Here is a 12,663-nt window from a genome sequence, read left to right as displayed (position 1 = left end):
ACCATGGGTGCCCCATCCCTTAACCATGGCACTAGACCATGGGTGCCCCATCCCTTAACCATGGCACTAGACCATGGGTGCCCCATCCCTTAACCATGGCACTAGACCATGGGTGCCCCATCCCTTAACCATGGTACTAGACCATGGGTGCCCCATCCCTTAACCACGGCACTAGACCATGGGTGCCCCATCCCTTAACCATGGCACTAGACCATGGGTGCCCCATCCCTTAACCATGGCACTAGACCATGGGTGCCCCATCCCTTAACCATGGCACTAGACCATGGGTGCCCCATCCCTTAACCATGGCACTAGACCATGGGTGCCCCATCCCTTAACCATGGCACTAGACCATGGGTGCCCCATCCCTTAACCATGGCACTAGACCATGGGTGCCCCATCCCTTAACCATGGTACTAGACCATGGGTGCCCCATCCCTTAACCACGGTACTAGACCATGGGTGCCCCATCCCTTAACCACGGTACTAGACCATGGGTGCCCCATCCCTTAACCATGGCACTAGACCATGGGTGCCCCATCCCTTAACCATGGTACTAGACCATGGGTGCCCCATCCCTTAACCATGGTACTAGACCATGGGTGCCCCATCCCTTAACCATGGCACTAGACCATGGGTGCCCCATCCCTTAACCATGGTACTAGACCATGGGTGCCCCATCCCTTAACCATGGTACTAGACCATGGGTGCCCCATCCCTTAACCACGGTACTAGACCATGGGTGCCCCATCCCTTAACCATGGTACTAGACCATGGGTGCCCCATCCCTTAACCACGGCACTAGACCATGGGTGCCCCATCCCTTAACCATGGTACTAGACCATGGGTGCCCCATCCCTTAACCACGGCACTAGACCATGGGTGCCCCATCCATTAACCACGGCACTAGACCATGGGTGCCCCATCCATTAACCACGGCACTAGACCATGGGTGCCCCATCCCTTAACCATGGCACTAGACCATGGGTGCCCCATCCCTTAACCACGGCACTAGACCATGGGTGCCCCATCCCTTAACCATGGCACTAGACCATGGGTGCCCCATCCCTTAACCATGGCACTAGACCATGGGTGGGGGGGGGGGCATGGAGGGGGGGCATGGAGCACCAGGTTAGATCTGCTATTGTTGATCATTTAAAAAAAAAAACATCTTGAAAGTATATGAGAACTAGGCAGTTGTAGAGTCGGCCTCAGGTTTTAATGGGTTAAATGCATAGTTTGCTCAAGGCTCAGTCAGTGTACTTCTATACTGTATATGTGAACTGACCAGCAGATCTACAAGCTTATAGTTACAACATATTTGCGTTGTATACGTTTGCAGATCGGCTACTTCCTCTACTCACACTGACCCAAACGACTTGCCTCAAGAGGAAGACAGACACATCCATGCATGGTGAGCAGGCAGACCAATACACCTTGGCACCACTGGCACACACATGGCTACGTATAGAAAAGAGATGTGTGTGGACTCTAGACAAAACTCTTTCCCGTATTCTGTTCTCTACACTGTAGAGCAGTGATTCCCAACCTGTGTGCCGTTTCAGTGTGTGTTCCTGCTGGTGCGTTCACACGGGCAGTTGAAACGATGCAAAACGCGTTGTGAGTTGAGCCCACAGTGTGTTGCAAAAGCGGCTGTGGTGCAGCTTACAAATCGCCGAAGTGTGCCCTGGCAGAAAAAAGGTTGGCAAACACTGCTGTAGAGGGCAAAAAGGATGAAACACTGCTGTAGAGGGCAAAAAGGATGGCAGTGCAGCGCCCTGAGTGACTATGGTCAACTATAAGTATATAGGGTTTAAGTGGCTATGGACTAGGGGAAAACACTTGGAAACTAGAAGGTTTTCTGTTTGGGTGTGGCAGTCTCGCTGAAACCAAAGAAGTTTAGGGTTGCATGCAGCGACATTGCAGATTTGATTGTCAGATTTACAGCACATTGAATGGGATGTGTTGTCATGTTATCAAAATGCCACGTGTGGGCGGCTTCCCTCCCTTCTCCAAAACGTTTACAACACGAATAAAGCACGTCTCTGTGTTCGTATTCATAAAATGCCCTGCACGCAAACGGCAAGCTCTCTCTCTCTCTGTCTCTCTCTCTCTCTCTCTCTCTCTCTCTCTCTCGTTAAAAGCACCTGTATCCACAGCTCCAATTTGAACATCAAATGGAATCCTTCAGTAGTACTTTAGATCCAGCATTTGAGCATTTGTGTTAGTTTTGTGCATTAGCAGTGTTTTGTGCATTGGTGTGACATGTCCTTAAAGCTGTTTTGTTGCAAGGAGTTGCATTGGTGTGACATGTCCTTAAAGGGGCATTCCACTCAGAATGGGGGAACTTATTTATTATTTCCATATAACAGCTCTAAGGTATATTAATGACATAGTAAAATGTTGAAAATGAGTGGTATTCAAGAAAATACACAAATACCTCAAAATTGTACTTAAGTACAGCACTTAAGTAAATGCACTTAGTTACTTTACACCACTACCACACATACACGCACGCACACGCACACACAGAGAAGAACAGTGGATCTATGACGTTCCTAGCAGATTATGGAAACAAAGAACTATAAGAACAGAATGAGCAGGAACAAGCATGCATCTCATATCATATTGCACATGCAGTCAGTCAGTCAGCCCCTCCGATACAGTAGTGGACAGTCATCATGATGTCATTGTCATCGATATGCTCATGCAGATAAATGTTTTGTCACTGAGTCAGGCAGCTGATGTCATAAATCATAACACTATTTCTACTTTGTCTCTCCTCTTCCCATCGCGGAGGGCAACAGCTGTGGAGAATGATTCCTCTACTTATCACTGGCACGGCCGCAGGGCACCGATCTAAGGCTAAGCGCCTCATGTGCTGTTATGTATAGGTGTCACGGTCCGCCCCTCTGAACTTTGGTCATCATGTCAATATCATGGTAGTATAATGTCAGTATCATTGTATAGTATCATGTCTAGTAACTTCTCAGTATCATGTCTAGTAGTTTCATCTCAGTATCTAGCTCCATTAGATTGGAACCCCTATATCTACGCTGCTACGCTTTAGCCTCAGTTTAGTTGTTGCCTTGGTTTTGTGTTTCTTATTTTGTAGTATTGTGCCTAGTGTTCCTGTCTTCCTAGTTACTGTTAGTTACCTTGTCTATCCTGCCTTGTAATTTGTCAGTGTTTCCACCTGTGTCCTTTTAGTCCGCCCAACCTATCCTAATGTTGATTGTATTTTGGTTCCACCTGTGCCCTGTTATCCTGTGTGTATTTAAGTCCTGTGTTTGCATTTTGTTCTTGTTGATTCGTAGTTCCCTGTGGTGTGAGTTCCTGTATGGTTTCTGAGTTTTTGTCCTACCTTCTTTGCCCTGTTTATGGAAGAACCTCAGTTTGTTTAATAAATCCTTTAAAGTTATATTGCTCTGCCTACTGTCGCCTGCATTTGGGTCCTCATCCGTACTCACTCGTATAGGCCTACATTAGACACAACAGCTCCCGAAAGCACAGAACAATAGGATTTTCATTTGCAATATGCTTTCCTCAGCAACACAACATGGCTTTTCCTCTTTCTATCTGCCAAGCGTGTTATAACAGCGCTGCGTTGGTTTACAACTTAACAAATACTGTCACAAAGGGGTGAATTCCATGTGGTCTGTGAAGTGAATTTCCCAAACCGCAGCCTCGGTCGCAGACTAAGTATGTAGGGTTTCGGGTGGTTAAAGTGCAAATTCATGAGTCACCAGTCGGATTCTCCTCTCAACAGTCCGACAAGCTCCCCGTCTGTCTAAGGAGGAGTCCATTTAGGCCTGACATAAAAAATTAAAATCTCTTAAATTCTGACAGTTTTCTGAAATAGGCTACCTATGTTTCTATATCAGTGGTGCTCAATATTTCATGTCAAGGATCCCAAAAATTATATGTAATTGGCCACCGACCTCCATCTGAAAATATGTTGTTCCAGCGACGTCCCAGAAGCAAAGATTTGAGTGAAAAACGTTCGCTCTGAAAGAATATATATTCAAAGATTTGCGCCTCATTTTCATGATTTTTCAAAAATAGCAGATCTACAAGCTCGCTATCAGCTTGTAGATCTGCTATTTTTCAATAGCTAAGCATAACAATAATGCTTAAAACACCAGGGGTTCCCGCCCAAAATGGGCTTAACTCACTCAGTGCCACAGGACGCCTAATGACGCCTCCCCCTTATCGGTCTGTACTTGGTCCCCACCTTTTTGTTTTTGGTTCTCACGTATTCATTTCAAGGACCCGGTCCCAATCCATAACTTGGGTGTACAAACGGAACCAAGCGTTCATTTGGTTCCGTTTGGAATTATGATCACTGAATGGTCGTCTATCTTATTTGTGCTTTATATGACATGCCCAGATTATAGGGATGAAGGATGCTAGCGTTCATGTGGTTGAAACGTGCCTGCTCTCCCTCTCTCTCTCCCTCTCCCTCTCTCTCTCTCTCTCTCTCTCTCTCTCTCTCTCTCTTTCTCCATTGTGATTGATGCTTCTGCTGTTGTTGATGAGTCATGCATTGTTGTGGTCGTTTGGGCGATGAAATGCTATAAAACTGTGTGTAAACTTTAAGGACTTCATTAACGAAAACATTCTCTCTTGAAAGTCTTCAAATCTGACATTTTGTTCAATCTTCTTCTAACAACAATATCTTATGATTAGTTAGTTAGTTACAGTATATAGGCCTTGACCAATTTAGACTGGAAGACGATTCTACAAATGTCTTCTAAATCCTGAATCCTGAAGTTTTCGGAAAAACCCATGTTTCTATGTCAGTGGTTCTCAAACATGTTCATGTCAAGGACCATGTCATGGTTAAAATGGAGTTTTCTCGAGTGTCAGTTTTATCTTCACGTTCTTCACGTCCTTCAATATCCCCTTCTAACATACTGCTCCAGCTCATGGTGCTCGCGTCATTCATCTGCTTCTTTGTTTTTTTTTGTTTTCTTCTCCTTGAAATAGCCAATGTATTATAAAACAAAAACAGTTCTTGCGAGGAACCCCCATCAGGGACCCCTGGGGGCCCCACTTTGAGATACCGCTGAGCTAAACCTATATGTCCACAGCCCCCTCCTCACCCCTGCACTATAAAAGGGTGGGAGGAAAAGAAAGGCCATGCGACCCAACAGGATTTGACTTCGTGCAAGTGTTTGCACTGATCTGTCCTCATAGGATCACTGCAGGGCTCCTGGTGTGCACGGCTTTGATCGTCGGTGCGTTCCACACACGGATATCACACTGCATCTGGCGGTGCAGGGCCGTGCACACACAGTTATCACACTGCATCTGGTGGTGCAGGGCCGTGCACACACAGATATCACACTGCATCTGGCGGTGCAGGGCCGTGCACACACAGATATCACACTGCATCTGGCGGTGCAGGGCCGTGCACACACAGATATCACACTGCATCTGGCGGTGCAGGGCCGTGCACACACAGATATCACACTGCATCTGGCGGTGCAGGGCCGTGCACACACAGATATCACACTGCATCTGGCGGTGCAGGGCCGTGCACACACTGAGATCAAAGGGGGCTTCAGCCCATAGTCTCTTCGATAGTGTTCATTTAGTTTTTGTCACATTTTAGTCGCCTGGAATGTTTTAGTGTTAGTCTAGTTTTAGTCAACTAAATATCTTAGGATTTTAGTCGACTAAATCTACGATTGATTTAGTTGACTAAAATGTGTCTTGGAGGGCCTTGATGCCGTCGTAATAATTTTTTTTAGAGTTGCTGAAAATAGCAGATCAGCTGTTTTTTTCCGGAAGGCAGCATTCAGGAGAATAGTTTTTTTTCTCCTGAACTTGAACACAGCATTTTGCATTGAACTAATTTCTTTTGAAATCCAAGTCGTATACCGCATCTAGATAAAGAGTGCAGGGTTGCGCCCCAAAAATTGCCGATCTACAAGCTCTCAAAAATAGCTGATCTACAAGCTCACAATGCGTCGCACTGCGACGTGTTGTGAGCTATTTTGAGCCAAACGTGGCCTCTTATGAGATTTCAGCCCCTGCCTCTCTAACACTCTCTGCAGGTGCCTGTGGTGGTGCATGCGCTGAATGTGCACCAATGGTGGAAAAAGTATTCTTGCTCGTTTTACTTAAGTAAAAGTATCAATACTATACTGCTCTGTGTTGTAGAATATATATACTCTGCTATGAGTAAACGTCGGGCATTTCTAATTTACTCGTACAATTATTGTTTTCAAAATGTATAGTAAATGTACAGAAAGTAGAATGTGTCTACTCATTATATGCAGAATGTCCCATTTCAAGTTTTTCAAATGCAAAAAAAAAAAAGATTATAAAACATCTTTTGAAATCTACAAGCTCACGACGCATTGTGAGCTTGTAGATAGCGCTTATTTTCAAATGGCTGAAATTTATATATAGGGGCTGAAGTGGGAAGTGCATGTTTTCTAATGATAATCAAAATCTACAAAGTATATAGGCCTAACGTTTTCAAATTATTGTACTGCAGTAGAAAGTGAAATATTTGACTGAGATCTCAAAATTGTACTTAAAGGAGCATTCAGTCATTTGGGTGATTTGAAAAAAGCCCAGTCCGCCCCGGTAACAAGTTGTGCACATGCACGCACTGCGGCGGGGGGGAGACACGCACAGGCCAACAGCATGCACACCAAGGCCCGCCCGCCCCCGCTCCATCATGATTGGCGGAAGGCCCCTCTCTATCCTGATTGGATGAAGGCTGGGCCACCTAGCCAAAAACTAAACCTATGTTTTTTTTACCCCCTAGGGGTAAACTAGGGCCAGGGAGGAACTCCTTATATGGTCAGCACACTCTATAGTAGGGAGGATTATCACTACAAAACAAAAAGTAGAAGTGATGTTTGAATTAAGTGAAATCACTGAATACTAATAATAATCACTTTCCACCACTGAATGTGGACTATGCACAGGATGATAACTTCCCTTCAGACAGGCTTCACACACCTGCAGCAAGGCTGGTGCACTTAATAATAATGAACTACTAATCAGTCATCCTCAACCTTTTACATCTCATGGGCTCCAAATGCATTTAGAGGCCATGTGCATGGGCCCTATATGTGATTTTGCATGGGCCCTATGTCAATGAGCCTATGTCACTGGGCCTATGTGCATGGGCCCTATGTCAATGAGCCTATGTCACTGGGCCTATGTGCATGGGCCCTATGTCAATGAGCCTATGTCACTGGGCCCTATGTCAATGAGCCTATGTGCATGGGCCTGTGTGCATGGGTCCTATGTCAATGAGCCTATGTGCATGGGCCCTATGTCAATGAGCCTATGTGCATGGGCCTGTGTGCATGGGCCCTATGTCAATGAGCCTATGTGCATGGGCCTGTGTGCATGGGCCCTATGTCACTGGGCCTGTGTGCATGGGCCCTATGTGACTGGGCCTGTGTGCATGGGCCCTATGTCACTGGGCCTGTGTGCATGGGCCCTATGTGACTGGGCCTGTGTGCATGGGCCCTATGTCACTGGGCCTATGTGCATGGGCCCTATGTCACTGGGCCTGTGTGCATGGGCCCTATGTCACTGGGCCTGTGTGCATGGGCCCTATGTCACTGGGCCTATGTGCATGGGCCCTATGTGACATTACGACGGCATCAAGGCCTGACAAAACACATTTTAGCCGACTAAATCAACTGTAGATTTAGTCGACTAACACTAAGACATTCCAGGTGACGAAGATGTGACTAAAACTAAATGCAAACTATTCAAGAGACTATACGACTAAACTAAAATCTAAATGTGCTGCCAAATACAACACTGCTCTGAGAGTGTAAAAATGAGTTGGCTATATGCAACCATACTATATACATACCTTAACCCTCCTGCGTTTTGCAGGAGACTCCTTTTAATTTGGTCACTTCGCTGCTCCTGCGCCATGCATTTCTCCTGCTTTTCTCCTGCGCCATGCATTTCTCCTGCTTTTCTCCTGCGCCATGCATTTCCCCTGCTTTTCTCCTGCGCCATGCATTTCTCCTGCGCCATGCATTTCTCCTGCTTTTTTCCTGCGCCATGCATTTCTCCTGCGCCATGCATTTATCCTGCTTTTTTCCTGCGCCATGCATTTCTCCTGCTTTTCTCCTGCGTTCTGCCTTTTTGAGTGGTCAACCTGGTCTAACCTCTCTCATCAGTGAGAGAGAGAGGGAATGTTACTCGTTTAATCTCGCTTTCTATTTATTTTATTTGTCTGTATAAACTCCAGTCCCACTTACAGTGTACACAGACATACATCTAAATTGTAATTTAATGTATATATATATATAAAGAGATATAGTCACTTTTAACCCATTTAGACCTGAGGACGATTCTACAAATGCCTTCCTAATCTTGTTTTCTGAAAAACCCATGTTTCTATGCCAGCCGTTTTCATGTCAAGGACCCCCAGAAATATGTGTTATAATATGGCCGCCGACCCCCATCTGAAAATATGTTGTTCCAGGAACCCCCCAGAAGCAAAGAGTTAAGTTAAAAATGTTTGCTCGGAAAGAATATATATTCCAAATTTGCAACACATTTTCAAGATTTTTCAAAAATAGCAGACCTACAAGCTCGTAGTGCGGCACTCGGTGCCGCGCTATGAGCTTGTATGGTCTGCTATTTTTCAATAGCTAAAGTATTAAAACACCTGTCCAGAATGGGTTAAGTAATTTTTTTCTTATATTTGGTCCACCTCAAAGAAAACGAGTCAAGTTGGGACAAAAACCTTGGCCCTCTTGTCCCAAAAAGGCGTGAAGCCTGACCTCAATCTCCAAGGCCACACAAAAAAAAGCTCATTCAACTATCCTTCCACCACCTCAAAAATATCGTTAAAATCAAGCCCTTCTTATATATCCTATATCCACCCCTGACCAAAGCACGCATTCATTTATTCACGTCTTCATTACTACAACTCCCTGTACTCCTGTCTCTCCAACAAGTCCAAGTCAGAATGCTGCAGCCTGAGTTCTGACCGGTTCAAGAAAATATTACCACATCTCACCAATCCTGACGTTGGGGAGCGCCAAAGTCTGACGTCAGAGGGCGCAAATCCACAGGTTCATGTACTTTTTCTTTTGCATTGTAATAGATCGCCTCATATGAGAACGGTGTTTTAAAAATAAACATGTCATCCTGGGCCGTTTCACTGGATATGAAGAATCAACTGACTGAGAGAAAACGCTATTGTTACTGCTACTGAATTAGTTACATTTTCGCTAGTAGTATAACGATACAGAGACACCTCCCTGACAATAATGCCGAGACAGCTTGTTTATTTTTGGACCACAACGCTTAAATGAAACGATTTTAAGAGGACCCCATGTTATTCTCCATAGAGAAATATACTTCCGTGAACCAGGGGATGAGCGAGTGACGTCAGGACTTCGGCGCTCTATATACACTGGCTCTCAATCACCTTCAGAATTGACTTAATTATACTTTTAAGGCCATCTCTGGTCTGGCTCCATCTTAGACACTTCCGACTTACTAAATCTGTATGTCCCACAGTGTACAATGCGGTCCCACAGATAAAGGGCTCGTAGATATCTCATCATCCAAGTTGAAAAGGAAAAGCGACCACCGGACCTTTGCGTTGCAGAGTCCCTAGACTATCTGGAATGCCCTCCCTCATGGAGATCAGGCTCACAGAGTCCCTAGACTCTGGAATGCCCTCCCTCATGGAGATCAGGCTCACAGAGTCCCTATAGACTCTGGAATGCCCTCCCTCATGGAGATCAGGCTCACAGAGTCCCTAGACTATCTGGAATGCCCTCCCTCATGGAGATCAGGCTCACAGAGTCCCTAGACTATCTGGAATGCCCTCCCTCATGGAGATCAGGCTCACAGAGTCCCTAGACTATCTGGAATGCCCTCCCTCATGGAGATCAGGCTCGCAGAGTCCCTAGACTATCTGGAATGCCCTCCCTCATGGAGATCAGGCTCACAGAGTCCCTAGACTATCTGGAATGCCCTCCCTCATGGAGATCAGGCTCACAGAGTCCCTAGACTATCTGGAATGCCCTCCCTCATGGAGATCAGGCTCACAGAGTCCCTAGACTATCTGGAATGCCCTCCCTCATGGAGATCAGGCTCACAGAGTCCGTCCCCCCCGCACACATTATATCTTATACTGCGCTTCTCCATATTGCTTGTTTGTTCTATCCTCTGTATCATTACTATTTATTTATTTATTATTATTATAAGTATTATTATTATTGTTATTGTTGTTATTATGTATATAGGCCTATACTGTACGTTTAGCTTTAATGGATCCTATACAATCAAACTCCCCAAATCCACCAGAATACATGCAAATGACTACTTTACAAATTTTCAAAAAATATCCTATCTAACGGTCTGAGGTTGCCAGGTTTATGCCCATAACAACACAGGGTCAATTTGGATGCTGGCCCAAGTGTCCATATTTGACCTCTGGTGCTGATGGTCCCCAGACAGACCTACGGGTTGAGGGTCTGGGGACCCTCAACAGATAATCATTAATGTATATCTTGTAAATTGAATAAAATATACTTTATTCGCAGGCCCACGGTGAATAAGCCTATACTAGCTTCTATCAAGAGTTTTTTGCTATATATTTTGCCTTTGCAGGCCCGTTCGCATCTCAACGAGAGCTAATGGGAATCCCAAATGATATCCTTAAGAGTGTCCAAATGCAATGCAATGAACCCGTTCTGCTAATATGATATAACATCACTGTTCTTCATCTGATTGGAAAAGCAGCAATATCATTCTCGTTTTCGTAGCATGTGTTTAGCGCTCTCACTTATTATACCTGCTAAATCCCGACACCCCCACCCCCTCTCTTTCTCCTCCCTTTAAACGGGGGAAGATTTCCAGTGTGTATTCTCCTTTTATTGCTGTCATTTGCATATAAATTAAATCCATATTGTGCCTGCGAGGCAGACTATGCTAAGTATGCAAACGATCCCTGGCCTTTCTTTGTTTTACAGATAAAAAGAGAGAGAGAGAGACTCTGCTTCTCTAAATGACAAAGTGGAGAAGAGGAAGAGGAGAAAAAAGAGATTTCCTCTCGCTGTCTCATAATTGTATGAATTTTAAATACACTGTCATAGATCCTCTTCAGCATTCACAGCGGGGAATACAATTATTACAGACAGTGGAGGGGGGGTTTCTTTCTCAACGTTTTGCAAATGGAGGTTTGGGCATCTTCACACGTGTGGGCCAGATGGCCCCCAAACATATCCACTGCAGTTAACAATCTATATATTCGCCAGAAATTAGAATGATAGTGTGAGCATAATGTTCTGTTATTGAATCATTGTGAATGCCTGCATGGATTCAAATATCCAGTCATCTCTGATCAAACTGTCGGGCTGAAACCTCTTATCTCCATATATATTCACTTTGATTTATCACGGGTTTTTTTTTACCTTATTTATATATTTTTGCTATTTGCTATTTTTTTTGTTTTTGTTTTTTAATCCAGAAATTGCCGTTTTGGGCAATATGAGGTTTCCACCGACCGTCACTCAAAATTAGGACCTATTAAATTTGCATTCCTGCATCCGTCACTCATTGGAGGATGTGAAGGAATATAGGCTGCTACACCCTTAACGCAGTTTTTCTGTTTGCTTTGCAATATATATAGGCCTATATACTATATAGGCTAATGATAATACAAATTGCATTGAAAGCAAAAACGTGTTATTGGTTAATCGCTTTATAATCTACTATTTTCTCTCTTCTGATTATCTGCCTGATTATTATTATTTATTTCATGGCAGGGCCATAATGTGTATTCTTATTATTATGTAATATACTTCTACGAAGACTCCACAATTCATCAATCCTTTTCTTTTTTCCCCCTTTTTTCCCATTTATGAATTAATTTATGTCTATTGTGCATGTCCTACTTTTGTACATTTGTAGGTTACTTTTTCAATCGTCTGATTGAAAAGGCAATATTTCTGTCTTCGTGATTTTATTTACGCAAGGACACGCACGCACGCACACACACACACACACAACACACGCGCCCGCGCCCCCACGCATGCCTGCATGGCCTCTGTCTAATGCAGAACAGATATTCCTGTATTATATATTTTCGAATCAAAGTGCTATATATATATCCATGAGGTCATGTCGTTTCATCAGTGGGTTCAGTTCCCATCAGAAACATAATGCTTTAAATACAGCCTCGTTGTCGTTGTAGCATCCAGCACAATAGCCTCAAAAAGACAATGGTTTTAGATCAGCAAAGATAGGCCTATACTAAACCAAACTAAAATATAAATACAGCTATAGTGACGTGTATACGTCACTGCACTCACACAGTTGTTGAAATCAATTATTAATGCTTTGCAGTGCGCTTATTAAATATCTGCGCTATAGGCGTAATTGGACACGACAACACGTGAAATAATTAAAAAGCCTAAACGCGTCCTCTGTAGACCAACTACAGGCTTGTTAACTGTTAATTAAATCCACGTCTAGTTTCATATAAACGGAATGGAAGGAATGATATGAATGAACACGGCGACTTGAAGCTTAATTTATGCAAAAAAAAGAGAACAGATCTGCTTTTTGTTTTTTTGCAAGGGACACCGTCTTTCATCCATCTCTCCAAGTGATGCAACGCATGGTTAAAGAGCAGTCACTTTCATT

This window comes from Protomyctophum parallelum (assembly GCF_964188405.1).
Source record: "Protomyctophum parallelum genome assembly, chromosome: 23".
In the NCBI taxonomy this organism is placed as follows: domain Eukaryota; kingdom Metazoa; phylum Chordata; class Actinopteri; order Myctophiformes; family Myctophidae; genus Protomyctophum; species Protomyctophum parallelum.
Note: the sequence above shows the minus strand (reverse complement) of the source record.